Source organism: Panthera tigris, chromosome B1 (assembly GCF_018350195.1).
Source record: "Panthera tigris isolate Pti1 chromosome B1, P.tigris_Pti1_mat1.1, whole genome shotgun sequence".
Lineage (NCBI taxonomy): Eukaryota > Metazoa > Chordata > Mammalia > Carnivora > Felidae > Panthera > Panthera tigris.
This window is the reverse complement of record NC_056663.1, coordinates 135,919,219-135,945,621: the sequence shown is the minus strand read 5'-3', so window position 1 is coordinate 135,945,621 and position 26,403 is coordinate 135,919,219. Positions and strand designations below refer to the sequence as shown.

The 26,403-nt window shown below is 38.7% G+C and overlaps 2 long non-coding RNA genes across 2 annotated transcripts in view; both read left to right on the top strand.

The window, feature by feature from the left end:
* LOC122237995 overlaps window positions 1-26,403 on the top strand; it is a 144,073-nt gene that overhangs the window by 8,679 nt on the left and 108,991 nt on the right. The gene's annotated exons all lie outside the window — the stretch shown is intronic.
* Window positions 344-1,895, top strand: LOC122237997. Its single transcript, XR_006216903.1, has 2 exons — window positions 344-422; window positions 1,570-1,895. It is a non-coding gene; the product is annotated as an uncharacterized LOC122237997 (long non-coding RNA).

The following is a 26,403-nucleotide window of genomic DNA, read 5'->3' as shown; positions in this document are numbered from 1 at the left end:
TCTTCCCCCATTCCTGTATCACAATTTTTCTACTGCCTTTGGTTACTTTATTAACTAGGTTTATAAACTGCAATCCAGGAAACTTTCTTCATAATGTTACAACACATAACAACAAAGAAACCTGGCTTTTATCAATATCTCCAAATTATGCCATCTCTGGAATTTTAGAAAACTTTATCCATTAAAAATTATTTGGTCTTTCCCCCCCCCCCCCTTCTTTTTCTATTGTTGGAAAGGGTAGGGCTGGCAATTCCTGGATACCTGCTGTGAGCCAGGCACCAAGTTAAGCATTTTACATACATTATTTAAATTTATTCTCTACAACTATTCTTTGCAGTAACTATCAACATCGGTTCACAGATAAGGACACCAAGGTTTAGAGGGATTAAGTACTTTCTCCAAGCTCAAGTTGCTAATTAGAGGTAAGGAACGGGTATTGCAGTTGAGTGGAAGGTCTAAGAACCTCTTGAGATTCTTCTAACTGTAATTGTCACATGTTAGGTTCTCTGGAAGAGAGGCTAAGAAGTTTGGGGTGAAAAATATTTATCAGTGTGAAAGGAAAGGAGAGGACACAGGACAGGACAGGGCAGAGGAAGTAGTCAGACCTTAATGCTAGCAAACATTCCATCTGAGTGTCCTGCAATGGGCTGAAATGAGCAGGCCTTTGTCCTCTCATCTTGATCAGTCAGGCTGCCCCAGGAAGGACATGAACTTTTGCAAGGAGGCTTGAAAGGCTCCAGGAAGGAATTGAGTAAGAGGCAGCAAGTCCTTCCTTGAAAGGGATCTGAACAGCACATCTCTATCTATCATGAAAATATCTTAATGGTATCTATAGTGGGCAGTAAAAAATGGACTAAGTAAATGGTTTCTTTTTCATTGTGATTGTGTTATCCAATGTGATAGGAGATGTATAATGGGTGAATTTGGATAAAGAACTCAAGCTTGGATTCTTTGTTAATAAGATTGCACTCTACATATAGCCTTAACTCATTTTCTCCTAAAAGAATTGGACAGTTCTACTGATTTTGTGTCCAAAGACCAATGACTATACCAACTATCCCTCCTGATGTCTATTTCTTTCCATTGCAAACATCAGGTTGACCAAATTTACCTTTGTTTGGCATCACTTACTCCACATTTTTTTGAATACTCAATCCTCTTCTTGGCTAGCTCAATTCTTTCTATCTTATATATCTAAAAATTATCTAAAAATTAGCCCATAGTTTTTGTTCAATTGCTTTTTATTCTCATTACAAATTTTAGCTGATAAGAACATTAATTTAAAAATATCTAGTATGTTCTTCCTACTTTTTATGTATAGTGGCCTATGTATAAAATAAGCCTACTTATCTAGTTCTTTAGATACATTGCATTATGAATTTGTCTTCAATGTACCTTCCTGTTAATATCCCTTCAGCCAGTATTTTGACGAGGTTAACATGATAGGATTGCCACAATTCATCCTATTGGTATCTTTTGTGAAGAAGACAGGACTCATACTTCAAGTTTCAAGTTCTTCAAGGCTCAGCACTTGCTCAATCTGAGATACTATTTCTAATTACTTTCTAGAAATTTTATTGGTTACTGTAGCCCATTGTGAAAATAAATAAAGGAAGATTCACTTAAAATTGAGTCAGGAAGCCCTGAAGGGGAGGTCTCACATAGATACCATTCATTGAAGCCTGAAGAACCAACAGGAAGAAGGAAGGTGATTATGTCAACAAAGGAGGACACTTTTCACATATGAATTTATCTCCTGCCTTTAAGAAAGGGAAGGAAGATCTCAACTTGTCCCAGCAACAAGGCACTAACCACTGCTTGCAGCCAATGAAAAATTGTCATAACCTCAAACTCTTGTTCTTTTCCAATAAATTTTGTTCAGAACAACCATCCCATATTTTCTCCTAAAACCTGATAAAAACTGACCTTCCCTTTGTCTCTTTAGGTTTGTCTATGGTTTGCATCCTGAATTGCAATTCCTCTGCTATTCCCAAATACACTCAGTTGTTTTTACTCATATAAAATTGTTCTTTGCTCTGTTTAAAGTTAACACCATTAACTTATTTACCATTACTGATTTTGTGATCAGTGTTCTCCTTGTTTAAAGCATCCACCAAGTTTACATAAAGGTTGTTATTTCCCTGCCAAAGTTCTTTTAACACTAGTTGTCACAATGCTTGTCTTGCTAATTCAACATTCTTTCTTAAGAGTGTACCTTTGCCCTTGTGTCTTCTTGGAATACACTTGTGATGGGAAGATTGGCAACTTCCCCTCCCTTCCAAGCTCCATCATAGCTAAATTTTGAGTTAAATGGATGTAATCATCCTGATCCATCCCCAGGGTAACAAATGACCTTTACGACTAGTGTAGCACTATATGATTATGGTAGGATTTAGGTAAACAAGGAAAGAAATTAAAACTCTTATACATAATAATGGAAGAACACTGATTCCAAAGGTAGAATTGACTTTTTGGTAGTGGAGGAAAGGTTCATTTCTTTTTTTCTTTCTTTCTTTCTTCCTTCCTTTCTTTCTTTCTTTCTTTCAATATTTATTTGTTTGTTTATTTATTTATTTATTTTTGAGAGAGAGAGAGAGAGAGAGAGAGAGAGTGAGTGGGGAGGTACAGAGAGAGAGGGAGACAGAGAATCCCAAGCATGCTCTGTGCTGTCAGCACAGAACCTGATGTGGGGCTTGAACTCATGAACTGTGAGATCATGACCTTAGCTGAAATCAGGAGCTAGATGCTTAACCGACTGACCCATCCAGGTGCCCTGAAAAGATTCATTTCTGTTTGAGTTTAGACCAGGGTTATTCAACTTTCATATTATTAACATTTTGGGCCAGATAATTTTTACTGGGGAGGGGGGTCTCCTGTGCATTTTAGGCTGTTTAGCATCATCTCTGGCCTCTACTCACTAGATGCCAGCAGCAAGGCACCCTCCCCTCCCCAGTTGTGATGTCTCCAGATATTGTCAAATGTTTCCTGAGGGAAAAGATTACCACAGATTGAAAGCCACTGGCATAGACTATACTTCTCAGGGATTGTGGTTGAGGGAGAGGTTAAAAGGACAGAGCAATTTGTGAAAAGAACTTAGGGACAGGAAGGGAGGACCAAGTTTGGAGTCAGAGGCATTGTCCGTAGAAAATTTTCCTTCTCTCATAAAGCTCTATGTCTTAAGGTACGATCCATTTAGAAATTCAAGAGAAAGTTCAAGTGTACTAGAACTTTAATCTGTACCTTCCTGAGCTATAATTATTTTCTGAGATTTCCTTAACATTTCCCTAAAGGTATTTGCATTGCCTTGAACAGGTAGCTCAAGGTGTTGGAAATGGTGAGTGTAAATATGAGAAAGGATTCATGGGTTTCATTAGGGTGGGGGTCCCAATCCTAGAACAGTCAACTATGGGCAAGAGAGTTGTATCATATAAGTTTCTGTTGAAGCCATGTTGCTGAGAAGAAAGAGAAGTAGTTCCTAGAATAATTATAATATACCTTAAGTTTATTTGGTGCTTACTATATGCCAGGAATAATATTAATTATTTTACCTGTATCATTTCATTTATTTCTCAAGTATATTTTGAGGAAGGTGCTGTTTTTAATCCTGCAATATTATAGAGAGAAAACAGAAGTTCAGAGATAGTAGACACTTTGTCTTATCGCTTAGGCAAGACACAATAGAACTGAGATTTGAGGATAGGCAACCTGACACTACAGCCATTCTTCATATTCCATCACCAACATCTGCTTCAAGATTTGCCCTTGGACTATAGTCCGTGAATCCTTGTTTTCTAGTGTCCTAATGAGAGGTTAAGTCAGCTCCTGAGAGTTGATGTGATGATAGGGATTGAATTTCAGCACTAGGAACAGGACTGGAGTCTTTGGAAGGTGGAAATATTGTCAAACAGTGGAAGTGGGAAAAGCATTGGGAAGGAAATAAGAGAAGAATAAGATAAAGAACATAGAGGCCAGGGATCAATTAAGAGAACAAAATGTGCTATGGGCCCAGTTGTCATAGTTTCTGATTTTCATCATCATAATAAAAATAAGACCGAGGAAGTCAAGGATCAAAGATTTTAAGGTACTACAAGCAGTTTGGAAATGATTGATTCTGGTTATAAAGCTAGATAAGGAAGTGAATGAAGCTAAGAAGAAAATGGTGGATTAGGAACACGTGATGGTGCGTGGCAATATAAGAGATAGAAAATCAGGATATCGAGGGCAGGAGGAGGGTATTTCAAGAATTAGATGTTGGAAGTGGAACAAAATTATTCCCATGTCACACTGCTGCCTGGATGGTGGTAAGCCCTATTTTTTACAAGAGGTGAAGGACTAGCTGAGAGTTAGGATTTTGGCTGTTAGACCCATCTCCTCATATTTGGTGTTGTTCTTTGTTTTTCTTCAGAGGGTTTGATGAATTTCCCAGGCCCGTCATCCATTTCCTTCTTGTACACTGAAGCAATATATAATGGGATGATTTTGGATTTTGAAGTTGAATTTCCAAGTTTAAGTTCTGTTTCTCTTATTAGCAGTGTTACCCTTATCAATTATATGAGGGTTTTGAGCCTTGCTTTCTTCATCTGTAAAAAGGGTATGGCAACAGCTTCTTCACAACAGGTTCTGAAGATAGCAATAGAAAAAGCATTTTGCAAATGTGAAGAATTGTTATTGTTTTCTTTTAATGTCCCAATTTCTCTTTAAAATGGGGTTGGCAGACTTTGCAGAGGTCTTTCTTATTCATCTCTGTATCCTCAGTGCCAGATATACTGACTGGCCCATAGTGAGTGGAAAATATTTGTGGAATAAATGAATGACCTGATTAATAAATGAAATTTACAGTAACACTATTTGATATGTAATTGAATATGGCATTAAGGTATGCCATCTTATATCTAACCCAAGAGACTTCAGTAATTTTTAAAATATGAAAAAGATTTTTATTTTAAGATATACTGGTCTTGCAGGCCTGAATCTGTAGGACAATGTTAAAGCAAAATTTAGTGCTATCAAAAAGTTTGAAATCTTAATGTCTACAACCCTGAAAATTGTTTACTTAAGTTTTATACAACTTCTATCTTCTTTTTCTTCTAGAGAAAGAAGAAATAATTCTAATAACAATTCATTATTATAGGTCAATCTGGTATCAGTCTGGTGACATCTCAATATCTATTGCACTAAATTGATTGTAACGGTTCTTAATTTTTTTTTGATCATTTCATAGTGTCATTTCCTGTGATTTAATTTAGCTTTGATATTAAACAAAGATTCTAGACTGTCAATGCAATTTTGCCCTGAGCAAGCTCTGAGGTAGTATTCTTAGTTCTCCTTTGAGACAACTCTCTTTTGAGCGACTATCTTTTGAGATACTACTAAATTGTAGAATCATTTATTATCTAAAGGTCTTGATTTGTTGGACTTAATATTTGTACGGCCAATTCTCACCCCAAAGATTATGCCTTTAGCAAAAGGAAGATTTGGTGCAAAAAGTTGAATATAGATGGTGGCACTCTAAGCTCAAGTTGTGCTATCTTTTTTTATAGAAGAACTTTATGCACTCTTACAGGAATGTTTTAATATTTAATACACAAGAGCTGTAATTTTTCATGGGAAATTGAAGCCAAATCTGAAGCATTAAAAAATTAACCACAGCAAACTGAATTTTCCAAATGAAAGATAATGTCTACTGTGGAGTAGAGCTTTGTTTTGATTAATGCAACGATGGGAGTGGGAAAGTTCCCTGAATCTTCATAAGTTTCCAAATGAGGTTTTGTGTTGTCTACAATCTGGAAGTGTTGTTTATTGAGCTAGGGGCTCGTGGAATAAAGAAGTTGGATTGATATGATGAGCTAATAAATCTACTACCTGAATCTATTATAGCCAGAGAATTCATACATTTATTTTTCCCTTTACTACTCTGTGCAGAGAATTCTGTGTACTGGTTAGAATCATGGACTTTGGAGCTAGCCTTCCTGGGTTCAAGTCATACTAATTATATGGCCTTGGATAAGTTCTCTTTTTTGTGATTCAGTTTTTGAATCTATACAAGGGAGATGATGATAATACCAATATTCCTAGGTAGTTGTGAAGATTAAATTTACTAATCAATTCAAAACACTTAGGCTCTGGCACAAACTAAGAGCTAAAAAATTGTGCCTGTTTATTTTTGTTTGTCTGACATCTGAATTTCACAATTGCCGGGCTGCTTTTCTTTTGGCCATTTTAGCTTTCATCCCTATTCTGTGGGTTGGAATGACTGCATTCATCTTTGACTCAGTTTCATTGTTAGGTTGACCAGGAACATGTCTTCTGTCATGAATTCACAATATTTATAGAACCATATTTGCAAGTAGATATCATTCCACAACGTAGTGCTTATTTCTTAGATACAGATACAATACAGACCTATACTACATTGTGCTGGTCCATAGCTGACAACACTAATAAAAGAACTGTTTTTAAGTGTGGGAAGGAAATAAAAGTCTTTTTGAAGCCTAAAGTAAGTCAGCCAGATAAAGCTTTTAGAAATAGAGGAGTGCCAAAAATGTTTAAACATGGCTAGATTATGCCAACAATGAAATGTTAGTTGCAGTGAATATTTACTGAACTCTATGACTGAGAGAGCTTAGACTCTTACCACAATGTACATCATAACCACTCTCTGTATACTTGATATTACTATGGCATGCTCTGGGATGAGTAGTTTACATGTATTATCTCACACGGCATGACACGGTGATAAAGTGAATTATTTTGCCTTTTACTAATGTGAGACTGAGGCCTGGGGAGGTTAAATAACTTGCCCAAGATCCTATGTGAATAAATGGAATAATATGAACTTTGATGCAGGCCTGACTTTAAAACCCAACATCTTATTCGTATGCAGTATTTCTTCTCAATGCTTTGCAACAGTTTGGGGAAGCCCTGTGGTCAGCTTGGTAATTGTGGACAGCATAGTAATACCCATGTAGAGGCCTCATGGAAAATAATGATGTTGTAAGTGCTTTGTTGTGACTGTGGCAAGTTATTTAATCTTTCCTAACTTCAGGCTTCTCACTTATACAGTGGATATAAGAATATTGTATAAGATTAGTATGAGGATTAAATCAGGAAAAGCATACCAGCACACAGTAAAACTTCAGTAGAGATTCTTTCTCTTTCTCTTCTTATTGGGTTATCTCTTTCAATTGGTAAGTCACTGTTAAATCGTTTTAGTAATAAGACAAGAGATAAATAGTTGCCATTATAGTGGTGGGGGGAGGACCTAACGGAGAGACTCTTTACGCTGATCACAGACCTAAAAGGACCACACCCTATCCTCTCACCGTTCAAGTAGAAGAGGATTCATTTGCAGACAGTAACAATTCTCTGCAAGTTCTACAGTTCCAGTCCTGGAGCGTTGGCCACAGGAGGCATCCAGGACATGTTTGTTGCTTCACTGATTCAAAGAAGAGGAAAGAAACAAGATATTGGCCATCTTGACTTAATTTTAATATTAAAAAAAATTTGTTTTTGAGAGAGAGCGCAAGTGGGGAAGAGGGGCAGAAGAAGAGAGAGAGAATCTTAAAAAAAATTTTTTTTATTGTTTATTTATTTTTTGAGAGAGAAAGACATAGTGTGAGTGGGGGAGAAGCAGAGACACAGAATCTGAAGCAGGCTCCAGTCCAGGCTCCAAACTGTCAGCACAAGAGCCCGATGCGGGGCTCAAACCCACAAACCGTGAGATCATGACCCAAGCCGAAGTCAGACACCCAACCGACTGAGCCACCCAGGGGCCCTGAGGGAGAGGAAACCTTAAACAAGCTCCATGCTTAGCACAGAGCTTGACACAGGGCTCTATCCCACGGCCTTGGGATCATGACCTGAGCTGAAATCAAGAGTCAGACATTCAACAGACTGAACCACGTACCCCTTAATAATTTTAACAGTCGAATTGTGGAGGTCGTTCTTTGATTATTATTTTTCTCCTATAGTTTTCTAGGACATTGGTCTTTGTTTAGACTAACTAGAACATTAGGCACTGGGTAATTCAACCAATCATCTGAGAACCTGGATGTACTCTATCTAATGTTAACTATTAAAAAAAATTTTTTTTAAGTTTATTTATTTTTGAGAGAGAGAGGGAGAGAGCAGGGGAGGGGCACAGAGAGAGGGAGACACAGAATCCAAAGCAGGCTCCAGGCTCTGAGCTGTCAGCACAGAGCCGGACGTGGGGCTTGAACCCACAAACCATGATATCATGACCTGAGCTGATGGTGAATGCTTAACCGACTGAGCCACCCAGGCGTCCCATAAAACATTTTAAGAATAATTTTTACAATTAATTTCTTCAGAGATCTAAATGAGCTTTGTGCTTACATTTCTAAGTGCTAGGAAACTTGGATCTAAAAGTAAAAACAACCAAAGTTTGTTTCAAACTTTTCCTCTATGTAGGTAATCAATCTGTAAGAGTCCTGGTGCACCAACTGGTCTCAGGTGGCATCTTCAACATGGTTGGCTTGTTCTGTTTCCCCAAATTGCCGTAGAATTGTCTGAATTATACTTCCTATATGTTGGTTATGTTTAATAGTTTTCTTCATAAGTCAAGTCCTTTAAATTCACAACAACGAAGATTGTACTGATGAGGAAACTGAGGCCCAGAGGTTGCAAACAACTTGCCAAAGTTTATACAAGTAGGGAGTGGCAAAGCTGGAATTCTGTCCCAGGTAGGCTTAGATGCAGAGGTTGTAACTTGCTTCTTTATCATATAGCCTCTGAACAAGTCAGGTGCTGACCTTACCCTCACACTCAACAGTTCAGGGAACTCACTCCAAACTGCATGAACCCACTCCAGTGACATCTGTAGGAGGAAAAGAAGCAGACCTCCCTTTGCCTTGGGTCATGTCTGGGTCTGCTGTGTATCTGCTGCCATCACCATGGCTTGTCAGCAAGTTCATTCTTAAAGTGAAACGCGGTTGCTTTCTTCTTCACAAGGTTTATACCTCCACCTGCCCTCATTAAACCTCCCTTTTCTGCCTTTTGCTTCTCTTTTCTCTTCTTGGGATTTTGTGGGTGATTAACTACTTGACTCATGTGAAGACAACTGGTTCCTACTAACAAAGTGGTTGGCCGCCTAGGAAAAAACCTCTTCGATACTGTGTTAAATTGACCATTCTCTTCCTTCTTTTTAATTTTTCTAAATTGAGAGCCACATTCATGATGGAGCAGCAGGATGACAGAACGTGGGGACATTACCAGCCACCTCGATAATGGCCCTGCTACTTTACTCGGCCATCACCTCCTTCCTGATGCTCTCCCAGGGAAGCAGCAGGCCCTGGGGTTTCAGCCTGGGAGAGAGCTGCAGAATGAGGTTTCATGCTGGGGGTGAAGATTAAGCTCTGAGTGGCATTCCTGCAGAGGGTTTAAATGGCGCCAATTTGGGAAGGATTTGTCCTGGAGGTCTGCTGAATTCCACCTTTTCTCTCAGTGAACACTGGTGATTACCTCTGAGTGCCCCCAGAGGCAGCCTCCCACATGTCAAATACATATGGCTCCATCTAGGAGCTCATTGCTCTCCGTTCAGTTATCGTGGGCTGTTCACTCTGCCTCCCCGAGCCCTACATCTTCCTGAGCCACTTAGGCCACTTGTGCTCATGGTCTCAGATTCACGCTGAAATGCTTTGAAAATGCAAAGGTAAACAAAGGTTTAACCTGGTGGGTAGGGAAAATCACTTCGACCTCTTTTGACTTAAAAGCTGCTATAAACACTTGAGTCATTATTATTCCCAAGGCTTAAAACCACCTCATTGCCACCATGCTGGGTAAAAGCTGTCCAGGCTCCCAGCATGGCTTGGCAGACATCAGTTAGGGCCAAGTCCATGTGAAAAAGCACTGTGGATGGACCAGCCCCTGGTGCGGGCTCTCAGCCCTGCTTGCTGGATAATGGTCAGGTGCTGCTTTCCTCACCTCATAAATAGAAAGCTGTTTATTTAAATTTTCTGTGAAAGAGAGAATTTGGGGATTATTCATTGTTCCAAATTCCCCCCTGGTAAGTAAAAAATAAGTGGAATCCAAATTTAGTTTTCTATGATCATCTCTGGTATTTATGCAGTTTGTGCAAAAATGCTGGAACCAGATCCCCATGGATGTTTTTGGCTCTGGGTGTGTGCTGTAGGCAATCGTTGAGTATTTTCTCATTAAATACAGTGTTGGTTTTTTGTTCCATTTACTCCTAGAAGTCAGAGAAACAGCAGAAATGGAGTAGAGACTCTTGGGAGATGAATCTAAGGACGCAGAACTCGTGCCCTCTTCATTTATTCTGTTTACAGCAATAGGTTCCTCACAGACCCTTCCAATGGGAATGAGCCTGGAGCCTGGAATGAGATAGGAGATAAATGGTGTTTTTATGAGGAAAGGTCAAGGAATAGAGAGAAGAAAAAAAAATCAGGAATTGATTGTTTTTAACTGCATGAATCATTATTTTAGAGAAGCTAAGCCTGAAAACTTTGCAGCAGGAGAATTAAATAGAAATGGCATTCATTCATTTACAAAATGGGCATTTATTGAATGTCCCACTGTGTGCCAGGCTGTAGTATAGACGAAAAGATTCAATCTTTGATCTGAAAGAATATGCATTTCATACACATTTTATATATATAATTTTTTTGACGAACCAGGATATTTATTTTATTATTTATTTATTTATTTATTTTATTTTTAATTTTTTTATTAAGGAATAATTAACATGCAGTGTTATGTTAGTTTCAGTTGTACAATATAATGATTCCGTTCTGTACATTGCTCAGTGCTCATCATGGTAAGCGTACTCTTTAATCCCCTTTACTGATTTCACCCATCCCCCAGCCAGCTCCCCTCTGGTTGCTCTGGTCAGCCATCAGGTTGCTCTCTATATTTCAGAGTCTGATTTTTGTTGGTCTTTTTTTCTTTGTTCATTTGTTTCTTAAATTACACACATGACTGAAGTCATGTGGTATTTATCTTTCTCTGATTTTTTTCACTTAGCATTATGCCTTCTAGGTCCATCCATGCTGTTGCAAATGGCAAGATTTCATTCTTTTCTTATGATTGAGTGGTATTCCATTGCATATATACCATATCTTCTTTATCCATTCATCTATTGATGGGTTCTTGGGTTGCTTCATATCTTGCCTATTGTAAAGAATGCTGCAAGAAACCTAGGGGTGCATGTATCTCTTTGAGCTAGTATTTTTGTTTTCTTTGGGTCAATATCTGGTAGTGAAACTACTGGATAATATGACACATTTTTAAATAAAATTATATATATATATATAAAATATTCTTTCCCAGCCAGGATATTGGAAAATCATTAAATTAAATTAGGTATTAGAAGCCTTGACTTCTCCACCTGCAAGCCTCCTCCCTCCCTACCCTCATCCAGCCCATGTCCCTTTGTGACCTAAACCACACAGGTTTTGACTTAAAGGGTACTATAAATTCTCCATTTCAAAATGCAAAGTGATGTAATAGGAGTGTAGTGTTCTGAGTCACTGTCTCAGGAATCTCTTTGGTCCTTCACTTTGAGAACTCAGTTAATGCTGGTGTTAGCTGGAGAGGTGGACCTTTCCATCTGCTGCTAGATTTTTGTGTCTTGAAAACCTTACTTGGCTCTCCTGTTTTGGCTTTCTTAGTTCATATTTCTAAAAAAAAAAAAAAAAACCAAACCCATGACTTTATTGTCATTTTTCTCCTCTATTCTTACTTTCACCAGACAGTTTAATCATTAAGAGTTCATTTGGCTGAGAATAACAGACAATCTACCAGTGGCTTTAAAAAGTAGGGTTTGTGGATTTTACACAGTAAGAAGTTCAGAGGTAGGTTGACCACGGCTGGTGTAATACTTCAGTGATGCCATCAGGCACCAATCTTTCCCTAAGTTTGCTTTGCCATCCCTTCTATGTATGCCATTATCCTCTTGATTCTTTCCTTGTGGTTACAAGATGGCTGTCATACCTCCAGGCCAAACATCTGCATTTCAATCAGGAAGCTGAGGAATGAGAAAGAAGCCAAGGGTTATGCCAGTCAAATGTATCCCCCCCTTAAAAAAAAAAAAAAACAAAAAACCAAGAGATATCAAAGCTCTCCCAGAAATCCCGCCTAATAAATGCTTACATCTCAGAACTATATCACATGGTCAGAAAGGCAGGCTGGGAAATTCAGAGATGATGGTAGGTGCTGAGATCCTAACTAACAAAGAGACGGCCATACTGTGGTCTTAAACTCATGAGCAGTATTCCAAATTTCAGGGGCAGCCTATAGAGCAAACTTGGAAAGGGATTGGGGAAGACCACTTTGAGGTGAATTAATATTAGACCTAAAATAATGATGGCATTCTCTCATCTAACCAAAAAAGTAATTGTCATAAGACATGAATACTTTTGGGGAGAAAATTTATTGGGACTTTTTAAAAAATAGTAGCTTTCCTGAAGTCAGAAGAATATAAGCAAACATTCTTCAAGTTTCATCATAGATCTCATAGAAACCAAGTAAAAATAAAAGATGAATGTGAGGCAGGTGAACTTAAAAAAAATCGAGCACTGATTCCTGTTAGACTGGCCTTAGTTTCTTTAAGGCTTAAGGAATGTGGGCTGTTTTAATTTTTTTTTTAACGTTTATTTATTTTTGAGACAGAGACAGACAGAGCATGAATGGGGGAGGGTCAAAGAGGGAGAGAGGGAGATATAGAATCTGAAACAGGCTCCAGGCTCTGAGCTGTCAGCACAGAGCCCGACGCGGGGCTTGAACTCACGGACCATGAGATCATGACCTGAGCCGAAGTCGGATGCCTAACCGACTGAGCACCCAGGCCCCCCTGTTTTAATTTTTTAACACAGAATTTTCATAATGTTATCAATAGTGTCCTCATATACTTCTCATACCCAAAATATATACGTTGGCTGATGAAATGAACTGGTAATTTTTTTTTCAAAATAAGACAGGAATCACAATGATTCACCTTTAGTTGCTACATAACAAAGAAATTAACAAGAGCATCTAAATTTCTATTTTTTGGCACATACCAGATGCCTTAGCTAAGCAAGCATTTTCACAAAACTTCTTTTGTCCTATAAAATTTACAAATGAAAAATTTTTGTAACATGTAGACTATCTTTCTCTTCTGCATCTAACTTTGTCTTCTGTGGATCAAGAAAGATGGTTCTTTAAGACTCTGAGAGATTAAATTTGAGAGTGACATCTTCTTGTGCACTCCAATCCATCACATCAGAGAACCCAATTACCTTAGTGATCATTGACTAACTACTGATAAGAGAATCTCCAAAATGTTGTCCTTCCAAGCCAAGGCCAAAGTATAAATAAAGCTTTCAACTAACCAAAGCACGCTACAGTTTCAGCCTCTATTTGCAGAGAGATCCTTTAAAAGTCTGTTGCTCTGGTTTACTGCTTACTTTTTCAACAAAAGAACCAATACCAGGGAGTGATCACTTGTCCACTGTGAACAGGTCCTAGTGCTTGTAATGACTCCACATGTCACCATCCTTACTTGTACTGTTTTGCCCATAGCTTCACAGAGAAGGGATTCAGAGGGTTTTATCTATATCTAGAATAAAATATTTCTGGACCTTTAGGTTGAGAAGGTAGGGAGACCACTTCCTCAGTAGATATGTATACCTACAGCCATGTAAATTCAGACCTAGAGGGCTAAGGGGCTTATGAGTCACCAGGAATGAGACTTTCCAAATCTCAGCTCTGGTAATATTTTTCTCCAGAGATTATATTAAAAGATCATTTTGGGAATCAGAATAAGAGAAGAAATGTTCATCAGTGTTGTCTTCCTTCATTCCTTCCTTTTAGAGAAAGAGAGAGAGAGAGAGAGGCATGGGGGGGTGGAGGAGAGGGAATCTTAAGTAGGTTCCATGCTCAGGGCGGAGCCTGATGAAGGGCTTGATCCCACTGTCCTGAGCCAAAATCAAGAATCAGACACTCAGCCAACTGAGTCATTCAGGTGTCCCAACAGTGTTTTATTTCTTATACTTTAAAATAAGCAACAGTGCATTGTAAACTCCTGAGATGTTAATATGTCTGTGAATTAGGGGCTTTATTACAAAGGAGGCATAGGAAAGTGCAGTGATGCACCAGCCCCTAGAGCAAATGAAAGGTGGAATTAAGTGTAGAAGTTAGGACATGGTTCTATCTGTGAAGACTACTATAGCATCCATTTTCTTATTTGTGCTCACCTCTTTGTTGTGACACACACATCACTCAACCATCAAAGCTCCCATCATCTCCTTGCTTCAGATCTCTTGAAGAACATTGATGTTCATAAAGTCATCTAACAAGGACTTACTGAGTCTGCTTGTTCTGGGACACGCAAGGTGCCAGGGACACAAAGATGAACCAGACATGTCCATTTAGGAGCTCATATCTAGAAGAAGACTGTGAGGACAGACATTTAGAGCAAAAACTTAAATATAGGATGATCTGGGCCTGAATGAGGGAGAGGCAGACAAAGCATAGTGATGTAATGTAGTATAATGGTGAAAAGCATGAACCCTGGCTTCAGACTTTCAGGTTCAAGTCCTGGACCCAACTTAGTAGCACTGTGACCTGTCAAGTAACCTAGGTTTCTCTCTGTCTTAATTTCCTTACTTGAAAAATGTGTATATTAATAGTACTTACCTCTTTTTTGTGGGGATTAAACAATGTAACATGTCTAAAGTACTTATAACATTGGCTAAATACATAGTAAGTCCTATGTGAATTTTGACTATTGTTATTATTGCACGGAGACCACAAAATAAGGGAGATCAACTTTCTTCTGGTAGGGACAGTTTTATAGATTAGATAAGACTTGACCTGAGTCATGAGGAGTGATCCGAGGTTATCAGAGAGGACTATGAGTAGAGGGACACTCTGGGAAGACAGAGAAGCATGGATAAGGCACAGTAATTTGGTGTGGCTGATACTAAGTCTTTGACTGGGTTGTGGAAAGGAGAGGGTAAACACGAAGTTAGGGAATAGGGCTCATATACCATGCAAAATAGTTTAGACCTTAAAATCCTACACATGAAGAAGCGCATATGGATCCTTCTGAGTAAAAATCACATGATCCAATTTGTGTTTCTGAAAGCTCACTAAAGAACCATCATAAAAAGTGGATTGGAAAGTGAGAGTCTGGAAGAAATCAACCTTTATTCATTGTTTACTAAGTTCTGGGCATTAGAAATAGAAACAGGTGTATGAAATTGTCTTTCCTTTGAAAGACCTGGAACCTATCTGAGGGGACAGAGATACATACACTTAAATGTAGCACGGTTTGATAAGTATTATGCTACAGTACAGCTGAGGCAGCATTGGAATACCAGGGAAGGGACAATTATTTCTGTGAGGGGAGGTGTGGGGGTCAGAAAACAATAATGGGGAAGTGGCATACCAGCTATATAATCATATGGTATGTTCATGGACCAGTCCACATCAAGAGCGGTTTAAGATAGTGTGTGATGGGAGAACATGTAGAACGGAAAAGTGAGTTTGAAAGCCATATGAATTGAGAGTGGTCTTTATTTATAGGGAGTAAGGAACTATTGAAGATTTCTAATGTATGGGAAAGCATTATAGTTGTGGGAAAAACCTTAGGCTTTAGAGACTCATAGACTTGAGTTCGAATCCCTTTGTGGTTTGCAAACTGTGCGACCTTGGCAAGTTCGCAAAATCTTTCCAAACCTCAATTTTCTCATGGGGATGATAATAGCACCTTTTTTGTCTTGTAGGTTTTAGTGAGGATTAAATGAGTAAATAAATACATGGGAAGTACTGGGAACTGTGTCTGGGAGGTATCTGACACAAAATAAACAAATATTGTTATAATTTTAATTGTATTTTGAGGTGTATAGTTCATGGGTTGGCAAACTTTTCCTGGAAAAGGCCAGATAATAAATAGCTGAGGCTTTGGAGGCCATACCACATCTACTGCAACCACTGGATTGCCATCTTAGCAACAGAGCACCAAGAACAAAGTCTAAATGAATGGGTGTGATTTCATTCCAACAAAACTTTACAAAAACAGGCTGCTGTGTAGATCGGTGCCTGGGCTACAGATGGCCAACCCCAGTTATAGGTGGTGAGGATACAAGATGATGAACTTGTCTAAGGACAGAAAGTGATCAAATTGGGTACAGCAGATGCTGGAGCATGGGGGAACACCAGCATTCAGGGTGGATGGATGGACAGAGGCCAATGAAGTCATGGTTGGGAAGGGCTGTCCTAGCTATAGGCCTTCTGAGTGTCTTCCTGGTAGCACGAGGATTTGTTGAAGACACTGAAACTAAACATTCATGCCCTATTTAATTAATTTTAAGGGAAGGCCTGTCAGGAGGTGGTAAACAAAAGAGCGATGTTAGCATTTTAACAAGGGTGCCAGCCTGTCCACTTTACGAGATTTAACCTCATGTCCCGAACAAACTTTCTTTCATTTATTCCTCACCGTTTTGTTTTACATCTCATATTTCTTCCTCCTCCCTCCCCTTCCAATGCTGCTTCTCCTCCTCTGTCACCCCCCACTCTCATGTGCCCACCACAATACCAGGTGGGTAAGATGATAATCATCGAGCCAGCTATTATGAGCAGTATAAACAAATGACAAATCTCTGGGCGCAGGAAAGGTAACAAGAGGCTGATCAGTAGTTCTAGTTATCTTTCCTTCATGTTTATTGCAGTCTGGTGCAGTTATTTCTAAGGGCCTGACATTGATCGACAGCTTCTATTAAGGCCTATCCAGGGCAGCTGGATTGAACAGATACATTAAATAAAGCAGTTATTGCTTTTCATTGCCTTTCCGTAAAATATCACTGCTAAATAGCTTCTGCCATCAGATGCAGTTAGGTACATGGTTTTAATTTGAGGGACTGCTTTATAACACTGCACAATTGACACTGGCCTTTGTTTCCCCTACAATAATGATTGTGTACATCCTGGAGAATTGATGGGCTGTCCTTTGAGGTAGTGTGGGGAGGAGGCGGGAGGAGTGGGCTCTGGCTTTGTTGTTCTCCCTCTCTCTCTTTTTATACATGCCAGGTTTGTCACTTGTTTGCAGCACGGGCAGGAACAATGTCAAGCGAGGGACCTTATCTCAGGATGTTGTAATGTAGGGACTGTAAGCCTTCGCCTGGAGACCAGATAAGCGCAACCTTACAAGCCTGGAGGAAGACGGGGTGGGGGGGGGGTGTGATTGAGACAACAATGGGAAGCTGTCGGGTGCCCCGTTTGCTACAGCTCTTTCTGGTGCCACAGAAATATATGCATGTGGAACGGTGCATAACAAGCATGAAAATAAAAGTCTGGAATGTTCATCTAATAATGATGTATTTGGAGCAGGATTATGCTGCCCAATGATATTCTTGTTTTATCTCTGGGCTAAACGCTGGGGCAGCTGTGTGCTTTGGCACAGTCTTCTGTCCCTCCTTTTGTGTGCTGCATATTAATCCTTTATTGAAGTAATTAAATGTGTGCTTAATGGCAATGAGCTGGCAGAATGAACGTACAATTGAATTAGCAGTTATGATTGGGAGCATGCTACAAAATGAACTAAATGCAATTACTGTAGGCATTTCTTTCTCCAAGTTGAATCTGGCTACATGACATGACTTAATTAGAGGTGGTTAGATACACTAACTCCCTGATCCTCTAGTGGGCTGTCTGAATTTTAGTTGGAACCCCTTGCCCCACCCTTATTCAGATGCTGTCAGTAAAAGATCCCTAATCTTAGCTCTCCGGCCATGAGGATACGGTCTGAATTCTCATAGACCAAACAGGAACAGGAATAGAGACATCTTCAGCAGGATTCTTGCTGGGTAAAAATCTCTACCGATCACTGGTCCAGCTGTTTGTCTAGGTGAGTGAGAGAGCCACAGCAGGACCTGCATGCTTTGTGAACTGAGGCATGCTTTGTGAACTAAGGGACAGCAAATGCCCCGATATCAACAACAGAACTGTCCTCTGAGGGTGAACTGTGCTTTAAGCCTCTAGCTTTTCAGCTGCTAATGTGACTCCTGGGTAGAGGGTCACCCTTGAGTTCAGAAGCCTCCAGCGGAGGAACCTGAACAGATTTTGAGCTCTTAAGGGCACACCTGGGCAGGCACTCGATGCTTGCAACACACTGCTCCATGGAGAACTCGAAATAAGAAATGACTAATGAGTTATACTATCTTAGAGCTTTGTAACTGCGCCTCTATAGAAGTTCAATTTAATGGCTCTCAATCCTAGCTGCCCAAGAGAATTCTCTGGAGTACTTTAAAAATATTGATGACCAAGCTCCACCTCCAGAGTTTTAACTGTCTGAGGTGGGCTCAAGGTATTGCTAGTTTATAAAAACTCCTGGGTGATTTTAAGTATACCAAAGACTGAGAAACACTAACTTTACTTTTATTTTTATTAATCTGCTTTCTTACCTTTTTTTTTTTCAGTGTACCTTGGCATTCTGCAATATTTTTGGGGGGTGGGGGGGAATTGACTCATAGGAACATGAGTAATGGTGGATGTCAGCAGATCATAATGGGGTACTAGAGTGGTCGTCTTAATCTAAAACACAAAGTTATAGCTTCTTGTCATATCTATGATAATCCTGGGGCTACTTTGGAAACTCAGTGCTGATTTATAATCCCATCAATTCCTGACCTCCCAGATCTGTCCAACAAGCAAGGGCTCTCATTAGTCGTGCCCCCCTGTTTTGCTTAGAGTTATTTACCAAGAGGCCAATCGATACTCTATGAATGGACAGTGGGATGTGAAACCCTCATCAATCCATTCCATTTTCTTTTCTCAAAATGGTGGGTGGAAGCAGGAGGGGCAACTTGCTACAAAAGAGGAGGCAAAACCCCATTTTCACTTTTGAGCACCAAAGATGTACATTTTGTTTTATTTTTATTTGAGTGTAATAAGGCAGGGTTCCTGGTCAGTGGGAGCTCCTGGGTCTATTTTACAGCCTTCATTCTCTTTCCTGGGGCCATAAATGAAACCCTTTCAGCCCTAATGACCACAATGACTTTCCTCGATCATGTTATTGCTACTTTGGCACATTTATTGCTTTCACATGCACTAATGGATGAGTTTGGATATGTTAACAATTTATATATCATTTGATCCTAAAAAAGAAACCCTACTGAACTAACTTAGCCCCCACGATTGAGTAGCTTTTAAGGAGTATAAATGAATTTAATGCTTTAGAAAGAGCTTCTGTAAATTATGAACATGACACCTATTACATTAAGCTGCATTAAGCATTAATACATCTTCATTACTGGCAGGTTGCCCAAACCTCCAAGGTTGAAAAAGCTGCCTGAAAATGTTCAATGTGACAGTCACCTAGGTCAAGATTGATGGTTCTTTTTTGGGGTGTATGAGGGATGCCTATTGACTAGGTCCCTCTTCTACTTCCAGACAAAGAAATGTATGTGGTATTAACCAAAGTTCCCCAAAGGGTGATGATAATGGCCACGAAAGAACTTTTGTATTCTTGGTGTGATGTTCCATTATCATCACTGGGAGAGGTCCTTGAGTACAGAGACAGCAGGTGTCTCTACCTTTTAAGCTCAAAGATTGAGTGGGGGACATAGTGTTTCCTTCTGAGAGAGTTACATGTGATTCCTATTATTTTTTTTACAGTGTAAAATTAGTAACAACACTTATTGGTAATAATGGCTACCATTTCTTGAATATTTACCATATGCTAACAGTGCCAAACTCTTTGTATACTTTCATTAATTCCCTTAATGACCTGTGAATTAAGATATTATACTTACTGCCCAAGGGTACTAGTTTTCTAGGGCTGTCGTAACAAAATACTACAAACTGGAGGGCTTAAAGCAGCAGAAAATTTATATTCTCATAGTTCTAGAAACTACAGGTATGAAATTAAGGTGTTGGCAGGGCCATGCTCTCTCTGAAGCCTCCAGGGGAACAATCTGTTTCATTCTTTCCTCTTAGCTTCTGGTATTGCCAGCAATCCTGGGCATTTCTCAGCTTGTAGACATCTCCCTCCAATCCCTGCCTCTGTCTTCACATAGTATTCTCCCTTGAGTCTCTGTCTTCTCTTCTTATGAGGATACCAGTCATCTTGGATTAAGGGCCCATCTTTCTCCAGAAATACCTCATCCTAACTTAACTAATTACATCTGCAAAGACCCGGTTTCCTAGGAAGTTCAATTCTGTGATTCTGATTGAGAGAGAGAGAGAGAGAGAGAGAGAGAATGATGCCTTGAAAAAGAATATTCATCAGACTGAAAAATGTGGCCAATTGTGAAGGAAAGGGCTTTATTTCAATAAGACAAAATTAATGACTGGGGAAACAACTAAACAGTTATGACACTTAAAGTGTGTTCTGTGTGACTAGAATGATGGGTTACATTTGAAACTGTGGGGGTGTTACTAAATATGGATACACGTCTTAGGTTCTCAAAGATTCTATAGGTTCCGCTCTATTGTAAGTGATTTCAAGTGAGGTCATAGGTCAACACCATCAGTAACTGTAGACCTTAGCATGTGCCTTGAAAAGTCCAGCAAAAAAACAGTTCATTTGACCCTGAGTGTGTGGTCCATTAAGGAAGAAATAATTTCTTTAGATGAGGGTAAAAATTCCCAACTGTAGTTGATTAGGCAGAGGCTCAGTGTACTTGACAAACCTTTGTTCAAGAATTTTTATCTATTTTTTTAAAATTTTAATTCCAGTATAATTGACATACATTGTTATATTACTTTCAGGTGTGCAATAAAGTGATTCAAAAATTCCATACATTACTCAGTGCTCATCTCGATAAGTATACTCTTTTTTAAAAAATTATTTTAATGCTTATTTATTTTTGAGAGAGAGAGAGACAGAGAGAGACAGAGTGTGAGCAGGGAGGGACAGAGTGAGAGACACAGAATCTGAAGCAGGCTCCAGGCTCTGAGCTGCCAGCACAGAGTTTGACATTGGGCTCAAAACCACGAACTGTGAGATCATGACTTGAGCCGAAGTCAGACGCCCAACCAACTGAGCCACGCAGGAGCCCCATTGATAAGTACACCCTTAATCCCCTTCACCTATTTCACCTATCCACCCACCCACCTCCCCTCTGGCAGTCACCAAATTGTTCTTCATATTTAAGAGCCTGGTTTTTGGTTTGTCTCTTTTTTCTTTCTTTGTTTTGTTCATTAAATTCCACATATGAGTGAAATCATACAGTATTTGTCTTTCTTTGACTGATTTCACTTAGCATTATACCCTCTAGATTCATCCATGTGTTTTAAATGGCAAATTTCATTCTTTTTTATGGTTGAGTGATATTCCATTATACACACACACACACACACACACACCCCACACCTTCCTTATCCATTCATCTGTTGATGGACACTTGGGTTGCTTCCATATCTTGCCTACTGTAAAGAATGCCTCAATAAGCCCAGGGGTGACTATATCTGTACAAATTAGTATTTTCATATTTTTGGATAAATAGTAGTGGAATTACTGGCTCATATGATAATTCTATATTTAATTTCTGAAGGAAACTCCATGATGTTTTCCACAGTGGCTGCACCAGTTTGATTCCCACCAACAGCGCATGAAGTTTCCTTTTTCTCTACCTCACCAACACTGGTTCCTTGTGTTTTTATTTTAGCCATTCTGACAGGTGTAAGGTAATATCTCATTGTAGTTTTCATTGCATTTCCCTGATGATGAGTGATGTGGGGCATCTTTTCATGTGTCTGTTGGTTATCTGTATGTCTTCCTTGGAGAAATGTCTTTTCATGTCTTCTGCCCATTTTAAACTTGGATTATTATTATTATTAATCATTATTTGTGCTGAGTTGTATAAGTTCTTTATATATTTTATTGGATATGTTATTTGTAAATATCTTCTACCATTCAGTAGGTTGTCTTTTAGTTTTGTTGATTGTTTCCTTTGCTGCATAGAAGCTTTTTATTTTGATATAGTCCCAATAGTTTATTTTTGCTTTTGTTTCCCTTGCCTCTGGAAACAGATCTAGAAAAAATGTTGCCATGACCAATGTAAGAGAAGTTACTCCCTGTATTCTTTTTTAGGGTTTTTATGGTTTCAGGACTCACATTTATGTCTTTAACCCATTTTGAATTTATTTTTGCATATGGGGTAAGGAAGTGGTCCAGTTTCATGTTTTTGCATGTACATTTATTTAGTATTGATGATAAGAGAATGATGTCCTCCCAGACTGATGGGAAGAGACAGAGGAAAACAGATAAAAGGCTACAGACTCATTGATAGAACATGTGGAGCATAGTGAGGGCACAAATAAGGAGTCAGACACAAACTGGAGTTAGGCTGGACTTCCTGGGTTCAAATCTTGGTTCTACCAATTTCTTCTTACCAGTTCTTAGGTAGGTTATAAATGACCTAAGTCTCAATTTCTTGATGTATAAGTGGGATAATAGTATTTACTGTATAGTGTTAGTTTGAATAATAAGTGAGAAATCATTTGTGAATTAGTAAGAACTCTTTTGGTCATTAGTGACACACCCACTCCAGTTAGTTAAAGCATAAAAAGGGATTCATTCATTGACTTATGTGACTTGGACCTCTACAGGCACATTTGGCTTCAGCCACAGAAGCCTCTAGGTACTCAGTGATGCTGCCAAGATAGTGTTTTCATCTTTTGGTTCTGATTTCTTCAGTAGATGTCCTCCTCGGGCTGATTTTCCCAGCAGAGTGGCAAAAATGCCTAGTGGCAGCTCTAGACTTCTACCCTCACAGTGGGAAGCGAATACTGCTGTACCACTAGTTCCTGCAAAGGTCCTGGATAGGAATCTCATTGACTACATTTGTCATCCCTGACTAGGAATTGAGAAGGGAGGTGGGAGCAACCGCTGAGATTGAGGGGGCAATGGTTTTTGTTGGGCAAGTGGAAAACACATGTTTACCATGTAAACATGGAGAGCATATTATTCTTATGGCCTCTGGGAATACTACCTATTATTATCTATTACTCTTTAGAACAAGCCCTATTTGCTGTTAATCCTGTGCCTAACTAAAACTGGGCTTCAAAATATGGAGGCAGCTATCAGTAGAATGTGACAAATGACTGAATTTGAAATTTAAAAAAATAGTGTTAAAAAAGCTCAAAGCATCTCTTGTAAGAAGAGTCCAAAGAGGCAAAAATTTCATCCATATCTTAGCTATTTTCCTACCCATAAAATATAGAGAAGAAAATGTAAAAATTTCATCCATATCTTAGCTATTTTCCTACCCATAAAATATAGAGAAGAAAAAAGAAATTATTGAGTTATATTTCAGCATAATCATGCTTTTCTCTTCTTAAAGAACTTTATTTTTCCATTATAGAAGGAATAATATCTGACAGTTATATAGTACATATTATGTGCCAGGCACTCTTCTAACTGGTTTATTTATATTAATTCATTTAATCCTATGAGACTGGTTCTATTATTATTGCCATTTCACAAAGTGAGACATTTGAGTCACAGAGAAGTAAGAACTTGCCCAAGGTCATGCATCTAGTAAGTGACAGAGCTGGGATTCAAGTCTAGGCAGCCTGATTTGGAAGACCATGCTCTTTACCAATATAGTATATATACACATTTCAGAAAGTGTGAACAATATATAACAGCAAAAAGACATCCCCTACTGTCCCACTAATGAAATAAACCTACTAAAAAATTTGTATATTTCTTTCTCCTCTTTTTTCTTTTAACTTCCACGTTCTGTTTTTTGCATTGGTGCAATTAAATTGATGTTAAATACTTTTGCATTGCCTTTAATTTCCTTTGCATTCTATAAATATTTTTCCTTATTATCATAGTATTATTTTAAATAGTGTTTTTAATGCCTGTTCAATAATTTAGCATGTAGGTATGCAGGTTTATACATTAGTTTTATTGGGTTTTGGATTGTTTCTAATTTTTTACTCTAAAAATAATCTGCCTGACTTTTTCTTACATATCTTAGTATTAGTTGACTTGCCCTAACAATCACGTATTTGTTTCATGAATATGATCAGGATTAGAAATATAGTATAAAAACAAAAATAACTTCTGTAATGATCCCACAGATTTTGGTATAAGGCAAATGTGGTTTGAATCTGACTCTGCTAACTCAACTAGATATATGACCTTGGATGGGTTATTTAATCTTTTTAGGCTTCAATATTTTGATCTATGAAATAACAATTAAGATAATGTATGATATCTTTAGAACATTGTAAGAGTCAATAAATTATTAGCATTCGATTATAGACTTTTTGTTGATTGCATTTAGGTATCAACATAAATTTTTTTTCTGGTTCTAGGAAATTAAGAAAATATAACAAAGAAAATTAACATTTCCAATAACATTGCCACTTAGTTAATCAATGTAAACTTTTTCTTGTATTTATTCTTGATTCCTTTTCTATGTATATGTTTAATATCTGGGTAAAGGGGTGCCTGGGTGGCTCAGTTGGTTGAGCGTCCGACTTCGGTTCAGGTCATGATCTCGTGGTCTGTGAGTTCCAGCCCTGCATCAAGCTCTCTGCTGACAGCTCCGAGCCTAGAGCCTGCTTCGGATTCTGTGTCTCCCTCTCTCTCTCTCCCTCCTCTGCTCATGCTCTGTCTCTCTCTCTGTCAAAAAATAAACATTAAAAAAAATTTAATATACATGTAAATATGTTTTTCTATGTAATTATATAGTAAATAGTAATAAAATTAAATGATATATAGATTTAAATTCCTACTTCTCTCAGGGCTCCTGGGTGGCTCGGTCGGTTAAGCGTCCGACTTCAGCTCAGGTCATGATCTCACGGTCCGTGAGTTCGAGCCCTGTGAGTTCGAGCCCCACGAGTTCGAGCCCCACGAGTTCGAGCCCCACGAGTTCGAGCCCCGCTGTCTGTGCTGACAGCTCAGAGCCTGGAGCCTGTTTCAGATTCTGTGTCTCCCTCTCTCTCTGCCCCTCCCCTGTTCATGCTCTGTCTCTCTCTGTCTCAAAAATAAATAAACGTTAAAAAAAATTAAAAAAAAATAAATTCCTACTTCTCTCATTTAACTTTATAATGAATGATATTGCCATTTATTAAATATACTTAAAAAGTATGATTTTTTTCATGGTTAGCATAGCATCTTTGGAATATATCATGACAATAAATTATTTATTTATTGTTAGACTTCTATTTTTTTATTTTTTAAATATAAGTTATTGACAAATTGGTTTCCAAACAACACCCAGTGCTCATCCCAACAAGTTCCCTCCTCAATGCTCATAACCCACTTTCTCCTCTCCCTCACCCCCCATCAATCCTGTTTGTTCTCAGTTTCCAAGAGTCTCTTATGGTTTGCCTCCCTCCCTTTTTTCCCCCTTCTCCTCCCCCATGGTCTTATTCCCACTATTTTTGCAATAATGCAGTGAAAATTTTCCATTTACAGAAATCAGTTATGTGCATAGCTCCTTTTTTTTTTTTAGTTTTTCACTTCAAATGCTACCTTCTCAAAAGGACCTTTCTCATCAAATGGTATTTGGCAGTCCTGCTAGGTATATTCTAGGACACCACCCTTTAAAATTTTCTTCATAGCATTCCTTACCACTTGGAATTGTTTTATTACCTTGTTACTTTTTACTTACTTTTTATTATCGGTCTTTTTTTGCCTTTGTGGGAAGAGGAACTCAACCTCTACAGTGCTTCGTATATCCAGAACAGTGCCTAGAACAGTGTTGTAGACGTCAGTGATTTTTTTTAAGTTTATTTATTTTTGAGAGAGAGAGAGAGAGAGAGAGAGAGAGAAGGAGAGAGAGAAAGAAAGAAAGAATGCAAATGGGGGAGGGGCAGAGAGAGAGGTGGGGATAGAGGATCAGAACCAGGCTCTATGCTGACAAGCAGAGAGCCTGATGAGGGGCTCCAAACTCATGGACTGTGAAATCATAACCTTGGCCAAAGTCAGATGCTAACCGACACCCAGGCGCCCCTAGAGGTCAGTGATTCTACGCACAAGCTCTGAAGCCAAGCTATCTGGGTTCAAATACCAACTCAACAATTTACTTGAATATGTTGTTTCATCCCCCTTAGTCTTAATTTTATTGCATCTAACATAAAATAATAGTAGTATCTACCTCATATAATAGCTCTGAAAATTAATTGAATTAGTACAAATGAAGCATTTAGAACAGAGGATAACACATGATAAAAACAAAACCATATATAGTGATTCATAATATGAAAGTGCTATTCTAAGCAGTTTATAAATATTAACTCATTTAATTGTCACAGCGAAATTATGAACCAGCTACTAACATTGTCCTCATTTTCAGATGAGAAAACTGAGGCATGGAGAGGTTAAGTGACTTGCCGAAGGATACAGTCAGTGAGTGGCTGAGTCACACTTTCAACCCAAGTAATATGGCTCCAGGGTCCAGGCTCTTAACAGTATCCTATATT